The sequence below is a fragment of the Ambystoma mexicanum genome, chromosome 8, assembly GCF_040938575.1.
Source record: "Ambystoma mexicanum isolate Mex_15411 chromosome 8, UKY_AmexF1_1, whole genome shotgun sequence".
NCBI classification, from domain to species: domain Eukaryota; kingdom Metazoa; phylum Chordata; class Amphibia; order Caudata; family Ambystomatidae; genus Ambystoma; species Ambystoma mexicanum.
This window is the reverse complement of record NC_090929.1, coordinates 617,800,601-617,817,906: the sequence shown is the minus strand read 5'-3', so window position 1 is coordinate 617,817,906 and position 17,306 is coordinate 617,800,601.

Below are 17,306 nucleotides of genomic sequence, written 5' to 3'. Positions count from 1 at the left end.
GGTCTGGAGCTGCAGGATGGGTCCTATGAGTCCGGTATCTCCCTCTGTTCCCAGATGTTTAGGGGAGGGATCTTGCTTCCCACTTGGAACTCCTGGCTTTCCTTCACTGGCGAAAGATGTAAGGTAGACTGTACCTTCAGCCAGAGTCCAAATGAGTCCTTCTTCTTAATCCTTGCAAAGTCTTCAGATGATCTGCGAAGTGAGGGGTTCAGCCCTCTTTTAAATCTAAATGGGCCCCAGTGATTGGTGTAGGGTAAGCCTACCTTAATGAGCCAATTACTGGGTCCCCACCAACAATCTTCTGTTATGCATGACGTCAAGACCAGAGTGATCTACAACAGGACAGACAAGGGGGTGACAACATATACCTAAGTCCCACCCATCTTCCTGTCTGTTGTAGATCAAAGTGTCTCTCTGGTTAACTGAGCTCTCTGTGACTCTTGATTAAAGTGCAGGTTTTCCCTTGAAGTATGTTCTGGGAGCAGACTTCCAGTCTCCCCAAGCCACATACTTCTCCCCTATGAAAGGAAAAGCTCTGCAGGGATTTGCCTACGCTAAATAGTGGATCCAGACATGCATTTCACTGCATTCATACAGAGGGGTGGGAACTGGCTTCAAATTGACACATTGCACAACAGAGGGGTGTTAGTCCCGCCTTCCAGTTGTCTCTCCAGCAACCAAGCCCACTCGGCAGGCTTGCCTCAATTATCTCTCATTATTATGCACTGCCCCCAGCTGGAGAACAAAGGAATGCAAATCCATGGAGTCTTTTATATTTTAATTAGGCTGCTCATGGCTGGATGAAGGTGTGCCTTCCCCCTTCTTGGAATGCTTTGATGTACCCAGGGCTGTCACATTCCATGTGAATATGACAGGGGAAGACGGCGCCTTTAGGCTGTGTCTTCCTAGAGTATGGGTGACTATGTGTTTGGTGCGGGAAGCAGAAAAAATGGGTGCAGAATGGGCGCATTAATTTCTCGGATGTTAGTCTGCCATCATTCATTTTTATTTATCAAAAAATCATAAAAAAGCCCAGGCGAGCGCACTCTTCCTGTGAGGATGGTTGAATTCCTCACATGCCCACCACCCTCAACATGTGAGCCACCACCCTACTGAGGTTCTGGTTCATCATCAAGGCGAAAGTACCGGCTGAGGCCATCTGCATTTCCATGCCGGGAGCCGGGCTTGTGCTGGGTGTCCATATCTAATCCCTGTAGGGATTTGGCCCACCGCAAAAGCTTAGGGTTCTCCCTTTACATGGCCATTAACCATCGCAGAGGCCTGTGCTCCGTCTGGATCATAAAGTGAGAACCAAAGATGTAGGGTTTGAGCTTCTTTACGACCTGCATGACCATATATGTCTCTTTTTCTACGACAGCCCAGGTCCTTTCACTTTTTGTCCACCGCCTGCTAATGTAGGCGACAGGTTGCTCTACCCCTTCAGAGTTCAGCTGTGCTAACACTGCTCCGGTTCCCCAAATCACAGGCATCTGTCTGAATAATGAATTCCTGACCATAGTCTGGCACTTTCAGAATTGGGCCCCTGCACAATCCATCCTTTAAATCCTGAAAGGAGGTTTGACATGCGGGGGTCCAAGATACCTTTTTTGGCATCTTTTTGGATGTTACATCATTCAGGGGCATGGCAATGGGGCCATACCCTCTGATGACCGACCGGTAGTACCCGGTGAGACCTAAAAAGGCTCTCAACTGCGTCTGTGTGGTGGGGATGTCCCACTCTTTCACATCCTGTACCTTTGCTTCGAGAGGTTGTTTCTTACTCCCCCGACCAGGTGACCTAGATAAGTCACGGTTCCCTGCGCTATCTGGCACTTCATGGCCTTGATATTCAGACCTGCATTCTCTAGCGGCTCAAGCATTTGTTTCAGGTGGGATAGATTATCCTCCAAGGGGTGGCTGAACACAGCAATGGCGACAGTGAAGTTTTCCAGCCCTGACAAAATCTGGTTAACCATCCTCTCAAAAGTGGCAGGAGCATTCTTCAATCCGAAGGGCATCACAGTGAACTGATAATGTCCTTCCGGGGTTGAGAATGCCGACCTCTCTTTCGCTCCATCTGTCAAGCTGACCTGCCAATACCCCGCTGTGAGGTCAAAAGTACTCATGTACTTGGTAGCGTCCTGCTTGTCAATGAGCTCATCTACCCGAGGAATGGGGTGAATATCTGTCTTTGTGACAGAATTGAGCCCCCTGTAGTCCACACAAAAGTGAACTTCAGTCTTGGCACCACTGGTCTTTTTAGGGACCAATACCACTGGGCTAGCCCAGGGGCTGTGGGATGACTATCACTCCTAGGGACAAAATCTTGGAAACTACCTCCTTGATGGTCTGCCTGACCTTATCGGATATCCAGTGAATTTTACTCTTCACCAGATTACTGTCTCCAGTGTCCACCTCATGGGTGCACCAATCTGCGAGACCGTGAGTTAGCAAAAACAGACCGGCAAACTGTCCCAGTAAACAGCGACAGTCTGTCAGTTGCTTTTCTGACAGATCCATTGCAAGGTTGACATCTTCAACTGGCCCATCTGTGGCTTCAGTGTGCAGGAGGTATGGTAGGGGATCGGTCTCCTCCTCAGTCTCTCCATCAGTCACTAACGCCATTACCAAGTCATCCCGGCTATAATGCGGTTTTAGCAATTCACCTCAGTGACCTTTTCCAGAACACAGTACGGCCCAGTCTACTTGACCCGAAGGGCACTGGGTTTGACAGGCTCCATAATCCACACCCACTGGCCTGGAGAATACATTGTTACTCCAGCCTTTTGGTTGTGCCAGTGCTTCATCAGCTCCTGACTGGCCTTTAGATTATTTGTTGACTGTTCTATGTACTTTGCCATTCTAGACCAAAGGCGGAGTACACAGTCCACCACATATCATGACGGGGATGAGGGTTTGCTTTCCCATTCCTTCTTCACTAGACTGACGGGACCTCTTACAGGGTGTGCAAACAGAAGCTCAAAGGGGCTAAACCCTACTCCATCCTGTTGCACCTTGTTGGCGAACAGAAGGCATGGCAGGCGAATATCCCATTTTCTCCTCAGGTGCTTTTCCTAGCCACCTAGCATGCCTTTCAGGGTCTTGTTGAACCGCTCAACAAGCCGTAAGTTTGTGGATGAAAGGAGGTAGAGAACCGGTAGGTGACTCCACACTCTTCCCACAGGGCCTTCAAATATGCTGATATGAAGTTTGAGCCCATGTCAGAAACAGTTTCCTTGGAGAATTCAACACGGGAGAATATCCTAATCAAAGCCTTTGCAACCACTGGGGCTTTGATGCTCCTCAGAGGGACAGCCTCAGAGTATCTCATGGCGTGGTCCACCACCACCAAGATTTATCGGTTCCCTGAGCAGGTTTGAGGATCCAAAGGACCCACAACATCCATGCCTATTCTCTCAAATGGTCACCCAACCACAGGTAGTGGAATTAAGGGGGCGTTTGTGGTACCAACTGACTTGCCAGAAGCTTGACAAGTCAGGCAGGAACTGACAAATTCCTTAACTTTTATGCCAAACTGCAACCAGTAAAAGTGTGCAGACAACCAGTCCGATGTCTTAGTCACTCCCAAGTGACCCACTAAAGGAATTTGGTGAGCTAAATCCAAAAGGAACTTTCTCTGGCATTGGGGAATCGCCAACCTTCTGGTGTTCTCACCCTCAGAATCCTTTGGTTCACTGTACAGGAGTCCATACTCCCAGTGCACTTTGAACAGTCTAGGGGCCTTGCACTTAGCCTGCTCCTCCAACTGCTTCCACAGAACCGCCAGAGTGGGACATTCTTTCTGGGCGGTGTAGATGTCAGTCTGATCTGGGCCCCCAGCTGATGCAAACTCATCCAGCTTGAGCAGACCCTTCAGATCTGCGCCCACCTGGTCCTCCACCTTAGGTTCCGGCGCTGCACCAGGAAACTCTGAAGTCACAGGGTCCCTGCTACCGAAGTAGGGTCCTCTGTGGCTACTAGCCCCTCTCGCACAGGAGTAGGCGTCTCAGTAGTCTGTAGAACTGGACTGGGGGCTACCGACCATGCCAGTCCTTTCAACAAACCCTTTGGTCGCACTCCAGGCCCTAAGGCTTTCTTTGGCCCTCAATCGTGTATCCGCTGTGATTATTTCGTGACCAGGAAGATCATTACCCAACAGACAGGGTACAGGGATGGAGCCTTTCACTGCTACATGGCGCTGGCTAGCTACACCTCGCTAGCTGAACTCTAATATCGCCAAGGGGCACTTACTCTTACCATCAAATCTGCTTACGCACAACTCAGGCCCATCAATATACTGGCCTGGCTGTACCCAGAGGTGACGCTAACCACAGTGTCTCGGAACGCAGGAGTTTTGTGTCCATTGATGTACACATGCTCAAGATAGAGTTGAGTATTATTGGGAACTGGGGTCTCTTCCGGAGATCCTGTACCGTTCCCACTCAGTGTAACCAATCCACATTCGGTCACTCCCTGGCTTAGTGGGAAATCCTCCTCTGAGAGGCCCACACTAATGATGGCTTCCTCCATGAGTCCAACATTCACTATAGGTTGCTTAGGTAAGCCCTTGCAAGCAGGATCCTCTTTCCTATGGGCCAGCTCCTTACACACAAAACAACCTTTGGGTGGTGAGAACACAGGTGTCCCAGTGTTAGGGGTGCCCACGCTCATCTTTTCGGTCTGCACGGCTGAACTATAGTTTGGGGGTTTCCCTTTGCTCTTTTGGGGACCTGTCTTTGAAGAGGATTGGGTTGGACCTTTGTCCTTCCCATCCTTGTTTACTTTTTTGTCTGCCGATTTCTCTTCCGGTTAGAGTGTGCTCGCCTGAGCCTTTTCCTGGACTCAAATACTCACAAACCTGTCAGCAGCCTTTGCAAGCTCCGTAGGATCTGTGATAGTCTTGTCCACTGGATGCTGGTGTAGCACAACCTCCCAATTTTTCAACACATGCTCAGGCGCAATCAAATTGTACATCCCTTTAAATGTGTCAACTTTGTTACCAGTCACCCACCCGCTCAAATACTTCAACGAGAAGTGTGTGAACACTTCAAATGTCTGGCCACTTTTCTTTCCAAGCTCTCTGAAGCTGTTTAGATACTGTTATGGGGTTTTACAGGACTTCCTGAGGAGGGCTGCCTTCATGCTCTCATAAACGGGCCTTTCCTCAGGAGTTAACAGAAGAATTGCATCAGCCCCTGGTGTCAGTAAGTGACTCATCAGGGCTGCACCCCACAGTACCTCATCCACCTCCTGCACTTGGTATGCCAGCTCGAGTGTTTCAAACCAGTCAAAAAATATCCACCCCCACTTCACAAGCCTGTACTAAGTCTTTGGGGATGTGCCGTTGGGGCTTATCCTGGGCACTCTGATTTGAGCCACTACTGCTGTCTTTGCTAGAGGCGGATCTGTTGGCTTCTTTCTTCTCTTCAAGCACCAGCTTGCGCAGCTCTATGGCGGCCCTGTCCTGCTCAATGGCAACCTTGTCCCGCTGTTTCTATTCCTCTAGCGCTAGTCTCCTGTCATCGAGCAGGTACTTTCTAGCTGCTACCTCATTAACAGCCGTAACAATTACTGGGTCCCTTAGAGACTGTGCTGATGCCTGGGACCTGCGGGATGCTGCACTAACCCCTGTCCTAACTGACAGTCTCAACTGTTGAGAAACCACACTTGCCCCCTGGCGGGATGATTGGCGAGAAACACTGCTCATGCGGTCGTCCTCGTCATTTAACCCCTTCGGAAAGTCTAGTCCGTTCAGGTATACACGGCCAAGCCCGTCCCCTGGTGTCTTCTCCGCGACCACCCTCGCTTCTACCCAAGCTTGGAGGCTGGTCTGAAACTCAGGTTTATTAACCTTAGTGCTGTGGAGAAGTCCCCTCTCTTGACATAAGACGCACAGGACATACTTGGTCATGCCTTTTATAGTCTCCATGTCAAGCTCCATGACTATTACTAATACCTAGCAGTGACTAAACGTTACCTGCAACAGTACTTTTATCTTTGGCTGACTACTCTGTGCGCAAGGCTCCAACTGATCCCACCGCTTTCCACCGATGTGATAAATCAACTTCCGGGGTGCCAGTGGTCCAGGAATGAATATCGGTTTCTAAACCATCAATCAACCCTACACCTCTAGTACACTTGAAGGGATCCAAACAGATTGGAATACAAGTGAATTATAAGATTATAAAACCTCCTTGTTCAATTTTGGTAACGTGGATGGAACGGCAGGTTTATCTCCACAAGGTCGTGTATCATTGTTTAGTTGCAACACAGCGAAAATATAATTATTACCCAATGATAAAAGGGACTGTCCAGTCAAGGATGTTTAAGCATATCTACTTTATTATTATTATAACAGACAGTTCTAGCACACTACAAAATACAACGCACACGGTAAAGAAACACAGAGGACACACAATTTCACAAAGGAAAGAGATGCACTCTGGATACTGACAGGAGGGTAGTTGGTAAAGCAACTAATTTTACTGTTCAAGGTTATTTGGTTTCAGCACCAAAGGGGCAAAGGGTCGTAAATGTCAATAGAGGCTTTCGGGGAAGGACCAGTGGGACAGAACCACAATGTACCTGGTGCTTGAGATGATCTTGATGCTCGGCATCCTTTAGTTGGTTCTAGGATGCTTTGAAGCTCATGCAACAGGGTTCAAGAGGGGAGCCAGCTGCAGGTATCAGGCAGCAGGGCAAGCGAGGCTTGACGGACAGCTGCAAGATGGCCTACACGGCAGCTCAGGGTCACAAATCGTTGTCTCACTGCTGGTTGGCGGTTCTGGAACGCTGATCGAGGAGTCTCAGACACTTTAGTGACTGCAGAGTGACAACAGTCAGTGGTGCAGCCGGTTGCGGTTCGAGGGCTCGACTGCCTCTAAAAAATGCCCTTAAAAGATGGATGCTGGTTGATGCTTGTCATGGCACTCCTCCTAGCTTCTTCCCAGGGCTTGTGTCATCCTTTAAGGTGGACGGCCCAAAGCTGAGAAGAGTGTTTGCAGGCAACAGCCTTGTCCTTTGTTCATAGACTCTGGTCCTTCCCACCTAGGAATCTTGCTGGCAGAACGTAGCAGGGCATGCTTTGTGCTGGCTGGGTACTGGTTCTGGAGCTGCTGGACGGGTCTTCTGAGTTCAGAATCTCCCTTTGTTCCCTGGGTGATGTTTAGGGGATGGATGTTGCTTCCCTATTCGAAATCCTGGCCTTCCTTCACTGGCAGAAGCTGTAAGGCAGACTGTACCTTCAGCCAGTGTCCAAATGAGTCTGTCTTCTTACTCCTTTTGAAGTCGTCAGATGATATGCCAAAAGAGGGGCTCAACCTGATTGGTGAAGGATAAGCCTATCTTAATGAACCAATCCTGGGTGTCCACTAACAATCTTCTGTTATGCGTGAGGTCATAACCAGAGTGCTTTGTAACAGGAAAGGCAAGGGGTGACAACATGTACTACTAAGTCCCACCCAACCTCCTGCCTGTTGTGGATCAAATTGTCTCTCTGGTTAATTGAGCTCTCTGTGGATCCTGATCAAAGCGCAGGTCTCCCTTGAAGTTTGTGGTGAGAACCGACTTTCTGTCTCCATCAAATCACATACTTCTTCCCTCTGAAAGGGGGTTCCCTTGCAGGGGTTGCCTGCTGTAAACAGTTGTCCCAGACATGACATTCACTGCCCTTCATACAAAGGGACGGGAGTTAGCTTCAAGCTGACACATTGCATATCAAAGAGGTACTGCTACTGCTACTGCTCTCTGTGCCTTACTTCACTCGTGAGCTACTTGTGCTTGCTGAAACTTGGACTTCCTAATATTCAGCACTACGGCAACCAGAAAGCACTGCTTCGCTTACCTTTGTGGGCGGATCTTTATAACGAAATTCGCACGCGCACCGCGCGCGCGCACCGGCCAAGTCTCGGCCTAAGTCCCGCTTTGCCGCTGGTGGACGCTGCTACTGCTGCTGCTACTGCTCTCTGTGCCTTACTTCACTCGTGAGCTACTTGTGCTTGCTGAAACTTGGACTTCCTAATATTCAGCACTACGGCAACCAGAACGTGACTACATACAGCGCTATATTCAGTTATACTCAGCATATTGGACATTGCTGGACTTTTACCTAATACGTTTATTTTTTGTAGGCACTGCTTCGCTTACCTTTGTGGGCGGATCTTTATAACGAAATTCGCACGCGCACCGCGCGCGCACCGGCGAAGTCCTGGCCTAAGTCCCGCTTTGCCGCTTCGCCGCGTTCAACGCGGCAAGCGGTGAAAGTCCTTTATAATTACTGCCAATTATCAATACTGATTTTCTGCTTTTTGCTACTTACTGTCTAATTTATATTTCCCCAACTATGAAACGAAATTTAAACTCTTTAAAGACTGGTATGCCGATGGTAACCGCATTACATAGCACTAATGGCGCCAGTTGTTCTAAATCTCCTTCTTCCGTCAACATAAAAAGATCTCGTCTCAGCTCCACTCCGCGTACAAGCGCCAGAGGCGCGAGACAGAGTGGAGCTGAGCTTCCTCTTGGAATGGACATTCGCCCTTTTTGCAAGGACTCAAGTCGTGTTGAACACGCAATATTACCAATTGGAAATCCCGTAGTGATTTCTTTGCAACAGCCTGCAATAGAGCTTATGGATCCGAAAATTATCTCGCATGGCTTCCCTGTGAGTGTCAGCACATGCGAAAAAATTTTTACTGACAAAGAAATGTCTTCGGATCATGTGGGGGAAGGTCGAATTGGTGAGACCTGCAAATCAATGGCAGTGTCTGGCCCATCTGTTACTTTTGCTAAAGAAAATGTTTCGCTTACTGATAGTGTTATACTCACAAATGTATTAACTGGTGTTGTGGCGCCTTCTTCGGAGGCTTGTAATGTGTCTGTTATAACTGTAAGTGATACATCAATTTCTATTTCATCTGTGAATTCTGTGTCTCAGGATATTCCTGTTATTGACTTGGATATTAATTCCTCTGCTTTATTCCCTCACACAAACTCAGAAAATCTATCCAAGTCTCCTGCGCTTTTTACGAACGTTAGTGCTGTTGATTCAGTTGCAAATCCTTCTTTTACTGTCCCCACCCCTAGAAAGGTAGTTGGAAAAGCCCCCCTTGATATGGGTGGCAATGATTCCCGGACTGTAAACACGAGCATTGCACTTACCTCTACGAACAATGCTATTTTAGCCCTGGCCAAACTGTTCGAAGTCCTGGTTTTAAAGGCGGAGGCTCATTCGAATCAGTTTGACCAGATATTCATGAACCAACTTGCAATTTCTAATAGATTAGAAAACTTGACTAATTTGAGTGTACCATCAATCGTTAAACATTCTGTGTTTACACAGACGTCATTGGCAATTGAACCTACTGTCCAGGAGTTTCAGCCCATACCTTTTATACTTGAGCCTATAGTGGACATTGTGGAAATTGAACATGAGTCAAAAACTGATCCACATAAGATTCCCACGTATGCTTTATTTGGGACTAAAAACCCTGTGTCCGACTTTAGGAATTCCATCCCTAAAAACTCTTCTTTGCAAAAACAGACAAAGAAAACGAAAAATATCAAAGCGGGCTCTCGCCAATCCTCGCAAGTCAAAGCTTTTATTAGCAAGCTGTCAGTTTCAGCTACTCCCACAATATCGGCATCTAAAGCTATTGCAAGAAAATATGCTTTACAAAATCAAATAAAAAAAGCAAAAATACAGCCGGTTCTTTCTGATCCGGCCCTGGTATACAGTCCCTTAAATAAACTGATTACTGTGGCAAATCAGCTCTCTCAAAACATCCCTACCAAACCAAGTTTGAGCATGCTGACTAGTGATGTTCTTGGCAGGCTTAGCCCAATAGCAACTGGCTCCACCTTTAAACCCCCTTCGACTCAGAACCTAGGGGTCGACGAACAGCGTCGTAAAGAAATACGTAGGGCCGTTGACGAATATTTGGCTTTGAAATCTGTCACAAAAAATGTAACTTTTCCGCAGGCTGCACCTGCAGCCGTGCAGGTGCCTGTGCCTTCAGTAGTTACGATTTAAAAAAAATCAAGTTTGCCTGCTGTGTCGGAGGCACTCGCCACTAATTCTCTTCAATCCTTAGGGAAGGCGAATTCTACAAATGCTGCCAGTTCAGAGTTACCTGGTTCTAACCCAGTTTCCTCTGGTGATTTGGAACGCCTTCTACAGGCAACCTTTACTAAGTTCTTGGAGGTCTCCACTGCCTCTCAAACAGTCTCTAGTTCCAATATAGACAATGGAGCGTGTAAAAAATCTAATGAACTTCCACCATCAGCCAAACAAAAACCTACCGCTGCCCGTTTTAAACGTCCGGCAATCCACTCTTTGACTCTCAGCTGTCAGCCTCTACCTGCTAAACAGTATAACTTAAATCGGGCGTCTGTGCTGTCGATTTTTCGTGAAATCCCAGACCTTGATGACATAGGAACCATAGATATTGAACTTGTTGAATTTCCAGATCCCTCCAATCAATCCTCGGTAAATCTGTGGATTAATTCAAGGGTGGTGGTTAATGCTATTTGGGCTGTGAAATCCCAAATTACTGATCTTGGCTTTATTGTGCTACCAACCTCAGACGTATTAGATAGTCCTTCTACGCGTGTTGAGCCACTTCTAAGCCAACAAAGAAGTAGACTCCAAGATCGGCCAGCACAGTCATGTAGTTGTCAATGTCAGATCAAGCAAGGTTAGCATCCGATTCTCGCTCCATCTGATTTCTCCTTTGTCAGTTGGAATTCCAGAGGGAATCGACATTTAATCAATAACCATACTCAGCATGTGTTGAACTATGATGTGATTCTGCTTCAAGAATTTTGGCTGACCAGCGTCCCGTCCTGGAACAATTATGATGTCTGTTTGGCTCCTGCAGTGAAACATCGTGTGGGACGCCCAACTTCTGGTCTGCTAACCGCTGTCAAACAATCCTCTGGTTTAAAAATATCCCCGTGGTTCTGTCCGAATGAGTTCATACAAATGTCTAGATTGAAGGGAGAGAGCTTTGCATGCGCCGTCATTAACATCTATTGGAATCCTGTGGGTATTTCTGATGATAGTTTCTTTGAATCACTGGCACATGCTTTTGATCTAATCATGTTGGATGGGCTTGTTGACATGATCTATTTAGCAGGTGATTTAAATCTACATTGTTTGGGGCCTCACTCTAAATCTGAACAAAAACGCCTTGACATGTGGCTAATGTTTATTAAATCACGTAATCTTTACATGTTAAATGGTGCCTTTCCTCAAGATATTCCACCAAGAGCTACATGGCATCGGGCAAGTAGTTCGGGATTATTGATTTCACCTATGTCAATGCGCAGATGTTAAATATGGTCCTAGATTTTCGTATAATAGAATCGAACGCAAGTGATCATAACATTCTGCATACAACTTGTTGTATTAATAAAATGATCACCAAGCCTCAACCGGTCTATCTTAAAGGGACCTATGAAGTGAATCCGGCTAGAAATCGCCTAACGTGGTCGGAACACTCCTTAAAAGCTTTCAGATCATGTTACCATGCCCAACTAACAAGTAATGTTGTGAGTGATTCTTTGTCTGATGGCGTCTATTATGACTTAATGCAGCTCTTTCAACCATGTTCCACCATGCACAAACAAAAACAAACACCGCACTTGCACACTCCCAATCATGAAATTAAACTCAAAAAATCTATAGTTCGGGCTGAGAAAAGGAAGGCTCGCAAACTTTCTCCAGAATTACGTCAGGCTGCTCTCTTGCGGATACAAACGAACTATAGAAATTGGGCAAGAGGTATGAAAGCCAAACTGTATCAAAATGATGGGGAAAATATGTTAGTATCCTTGGCATCTAAAAACTTGTCCCGATCGTGGCATATTATAAATCAAACAACATCAGGTCGCCAGGTCGCTATTCAGACAAACGATGTCTCAGAGGATGCGTGGGTACGTTATTACTCTGACCTATTTGCTAGTTCCCGAGCATTTTCATCTGCTTCGCTTACAAAGTTTGATACTGCATTCAATCTATGCTTTGTTAAAGAAGACATCGTGCATCTAATTAAACAAGCCAGTAATTCCAGGGCTCCTGGCCCGGATGGCCTATCTAACATGCACCTAAAGCAATTCCCGGATATCTGGGCTGATATATTATCTCTTATGTTTGAAGCAGTTAATAACTCCCAAAAAATTCCCATATCCTGGGGGCAGTCAATTCTCATTCCGATCTATAAAAAGGGCGATCGTGCATGCCCGGCAAGCTACAGACCCGTCTCATTATTAGATGTTTCGGGAAAGATCTTTTGTCGACTCATTTTGCGAGAATTAAATGAGTGGACAAAGAATCATTTTAGACAGGACCCTTTTCAATCGGGCTTTGTCAGTGGTTTGGGGACAATCCCTAACATCATTACCATCAACATGCTGAAATCCCAATATGTAACCAGGAAACAAACTCTATTTTTTGCATTCATAGATTTCCGGTCAGCTTTTGACTCTATAGATCGGAACCTTCTTTTTAATAAATTAAAAGCGTTTGGCTGCCCTATCTCTCTTGTGGCCCTAATTATACAACTTCACACGAACACTTCTATGCGAGTCCGACTTACACGTGAAGGCCTCTTATCTGCACCTTTTCCGACGTTTGTGGGACTCAAGCAGGGATGTATATTGGCATCCACATTGTTTAATCTTTTCATTTTTGATTTGGGCCTATCTTTTTTTGGCATTACTGCCGACGCTCCGGAGTTGGGTGGCCAATGCATCCCGTGGATGCTTTATGCAGACGACCTGGTTTTGGTCTCCCAGAGTCCGAAGGGTTTGCAGAATTTGCTGACTGCCCTTTCACACTATGCAGAGTCAAACTATCTCACAATTAATCTGTCCAAATCTCAGATTATGGTCTGTAGGCCTCATGGAATATGCAAAACTTATAAGGGGTCGTGGTCCTTGCAACAACAAACCATGGAAATTGTTTCGGAATATAAGTATTTGGGCGTTGTCATTCAAAATACTGCCAATGATGACGCATTTACACACATCCTAGACACAAAATTGTTGAGTCTGATATCGCAAGCCAAAATTCTTGTATATAAATACGGGAAATTCACGCTGAAACATATTTTGATGTTCTATGAACAAAAGGTGGTGCCTATTTTGCTCTATGGCGCTGAATCAAAATTATACTCCAATGACAACTCATGGAATAGACTTGAGGCTACTTTCTGGAAAAGGGTGTTGCGACTCCCAAACTGCGTACCTCTGCCCATATTAAGATTTGAATTGGGTTTGAACTCTCTGCATAGCAGAGTGAAATGGAGAATGTGCGCCTATTTTCGGAAAAGCCTGCTTGGAATCACCAATAATAACATCTTGAGTACAGTAGCTCGCCAGTTATCTGGGTCCTCTGCGCCTTTTCCTATGAAATGGCGAAATTTTGTATTAGACACATTAGTTGGAGCTAACATCTCCTTGCAATTCCTTATTGATAAGCCGATTCGTGCAAAGAAAAAATTCCTCTACTGGGATTGGATCATAAATCATGAGTTGTGCGCATATTACAAAGACTTCGATCCTAACCTCTTTGGGTCCAAACGCCTAGGACAAGCGGCTGGCTACCTCCTGAAATGCCCATCGGCAAACATTCGTAATAAATTACTACGAATGAGGTTGAACCTGTGGTTGACGAGAGAGGTTTTGGTCAGGCGCAAAATTATTCATGCGGATCTTAACTTTTGCCGCTTTTGTAAAAATCGATGTGCAAAGGAAACCGTCCAACACTTAATTGTGTCATGTCCATACTTGAATGCTATCCGTGAGAAACACTGCAAAAATCTTTTGAGTTTGTACATGGAGAAGGATGAAAACGAGATTTGGAGTATTTTATTTAAGAGTACCAGATTTTCAGTTATGAAGGCCATTGTTCAGTTTCTAGAAAATGTTCTATCTGATGAGATACTGTTATAAGTATGTTGAATGGACACATTATCAAGATAAATGTTTCTAAATTTAGAACTGTATAGTAACAACTGGTCTTCTTTCTCAAATGCTGGTTATTTTAGTTACTCATACTTGTTTTAATGTATTCAGACACTTAACTGCTCCAAACATCGCTTTTATCACTCTTATCCATATGCTTAAAGTTGTAATTCTTCTCCTTTTGCATCCTCTTCGATTTTAATGTATTTACTTTGTTATGATATGTGATGACTGTTGATTTTGAAAAGTTGATGTAATCAGCTATATCAAAAAAAAAAAAAAAAAAAATATCAAAGAGGTGTTGGGGTTTCCTGCTCTTTGTTAAATCTGTGACCAGGCGTCTTCGCAGGCCTGCTTCAATAAACTCTCATTAGTATGCACTGCCACCACAGAGAACTACAATAGGCAGGGCAGATCCATGGAGCCTTTGATATTTAATTAGGCTGGCCATGGCATGAGAAGGGTTTTGCCTTCCCCCTTCCTGAGATGCTTGCATGTACTCCTGGCTGTAACATTACAGCTAAATGTGACAGGCAGGACTGCGCCTGTAGGCTGTGCCCCACATAGTACACTTGACTACGTGTTTGTTGAGCAGCGAGCATGGGAAAATGTGTGCGTATTAGCCCCACACATTTTCTGAGGTTGATCTCCCATCATTCCATTTCTTACATTTCAAAAAAGCCCAGGCGGGCTCACACTCCCTGTGCGGATGGTCGAATTCCTCACAGCAGGTGACCTTTTTCCTAGAGGTCATACCTGGAGTGTGCTGCGGTCTCCTCACAAAATATTTGGCTGGTAAACTCTGAGAAAAGTCTTTATCCGAACCTGCTCCATTTGGTTAATGGAATTGTGATAGTTCTAAGTTGCTTCACCAGAAGCCATGCTCATAGACGGCTGGGTTGGATTTTGTGAAAGCTTTGAAGGCAGTCTGCCACTCTCTGGGCAAGCCTAAACGTTGCTAGACCAGTATTGTGGTGTCTGGCGCAGTAGAAAACACTCTTATCTATTTTTATAGTTTGTGTTTGTTGTCACCGGAGCTGTTCAGTGAGACTTTGTATACCCAGTAATGTTTTTACGCCCAACAGGATGGCATCTAGATTAAAAGGAGGACAGCATAACGTGCCCTTCTTGTTAGGGAAGTCACACAGCACTAGTACTGGCAGTTGAGATTAAATAGCAGACTGAGATCCAATGAGTAACCCCAAAACTACCAGCAGCAGTAGGGACTGGCAAGAAGAGGTCGGGGTAGACCTAAGCATTGCCTGTCACTGAGATCAAGATTAAAGGGGGGTTGAGGGTTAAGGCGTGCTCAGGGGGCTCTCCCTTATAGAAGCGACTCTCAACTCGAGTGAAAGAAAGAAGCCTATTTGACTCCACAAGACTTTGAAAATGGCCAGCGTTTGTTTATAACAAGATTCTGCACATTCGGCAGAGTTTAGTCGTGCTCCAATCGTGGACTGTGGTTTGAAGAGACGGCTTGAAGCTCAGACCACATATAATGGACTGTCTACTGAGCTGCTCTTGCCTTGCTGATCAGGCATGTTGCTGGGTGTTGCAGTGTTGGACACCATCAAGGGAGTATCAGCAGTTGGGAGGAAGCAACGCTACGCAGAGCAACACAGGTTTGATTCCCCTGGTCCGTAAGCGCGTTACAAATAACCAATTATAATATTAAAGGCTCCCATTGGCTGGAAGATTAAGGGCACCTTCATTTTAGGGGCAGGTGAGGGATTTAGTTGACTGGTGGATGGCAGTTTACCAGATAATCTAAACATCACGAGTTCCCATAGTTAGATGACATTCTTTCGCTAGTATCTTTACTAGCTAGGACACTTTCACCAACCTACAAAGGAGACCACGTGTTTTTCTCAAGCAAAAACAAAGACTTTAATTTGGATAAATACATACATATTTTATTTATTTTTATACACAAACATTTTTTCAAAAAATCTCATAATTCAATTTTATAACTCTAGAAATTCAATAGGGTGGTATGCACCACAGGGCCAACATAGCATATTGCAATGTTAAAAATGACACTCAATACTACTCACTTCAAAACACTATCACTCTGCATACTCATACTTCATCAAACACCCGACATGTTTCTTTCCATTCATACCATATAAAAAAACATGTTTGCAATTAAATTAGATGTAATGCTTTTCTGGTAATCGACCGACGTTTGCAGCGTTCTTTCCCTGGTACGTCTCACTGCATACTTGTTGGTTCAAACTCGCTGTGTGCGTCCTTGCGGGCAGGGGCGGACTGGCCTATAGGGAACTCTGGAGATTTCCCGGTGGGCCTCTGCACCCTGGGCCTCTTTTGTGCAGTATTTCCAAATGTTCTCATAGGAAAAGCATTGGGCTTGCTGAAAATGTGTCATATGGGGTCACTTTAGACGTTATTTCCAGGGCCTCTTTTGGTCCCCAGTCATTATTTCCAGGGCCTCTTTTAGTTCCTGGTCCAGTCCTGCTTGCGGGTCCGGTTTGGTGGACCGCATTACATATAATTGACCCCAGCAATTCAGCACGACGGGCGTAGAAGCGGATCAGACTACAAGAATGAAGAGTATTGATGTCAGCTGCAGATTGTCCTGAACAACAGCCGCTACAGTTGCTTTAGAAGACAGTACTAAAGGTTTCTTCGAGTGCAATTTATGGCACAGTGAAAGAGAACCCAGACAGGTCACTTTCACACTAGAGCCAACACCGGTGGCACCAAGAAGAACCTTAAAGTGGGATATATGTGCAATCAGAAGTGTTTGCAGAAATCGATGTTTACACATTTCGTATAATACATGTCCTGGTATTGTTATATAGGATAGTGTGGTGTTTACAAAGTGCCCCCTCCTCCCCTGAAGAATTTCCATAAAATGTTTTGTATATAGTATGAATGGAAAGAAACATGTCGGGTGTTTGATGAAGTATGAGTAAATGAATTGAGAGGGATAGTGTTTTGAAGTGAGTAGTATTGAGTGTAATATACACATGAATTTTTAACATTGTTATATGCTATGTTGGCCCTGTGGTGCATACCACCCTAATGAATTTCTACAGAGTTATAAAAAATGAATTATGAGATTTTAAAAAAAACATTTTAGTGTATAAAAATAGATAAAATATGTATGCATTTTTTCAAATTAACGTCTTTATATTTGCTTGAGAAAGACACGTGGTCTCCTGTGTAGGTTGGTGAAAGTGTCCTAGCTAGTAAAGGTACTAGCGAAAGAATGTCATCTAACCATGGGAACTCTTGATGTTTAGAGTGATCGTTTTGGGGTTAGTTCCCGTGGTTATAAAATTACCCCACCTCTCTCCTTTTGTTGTGAAGTTTACCAG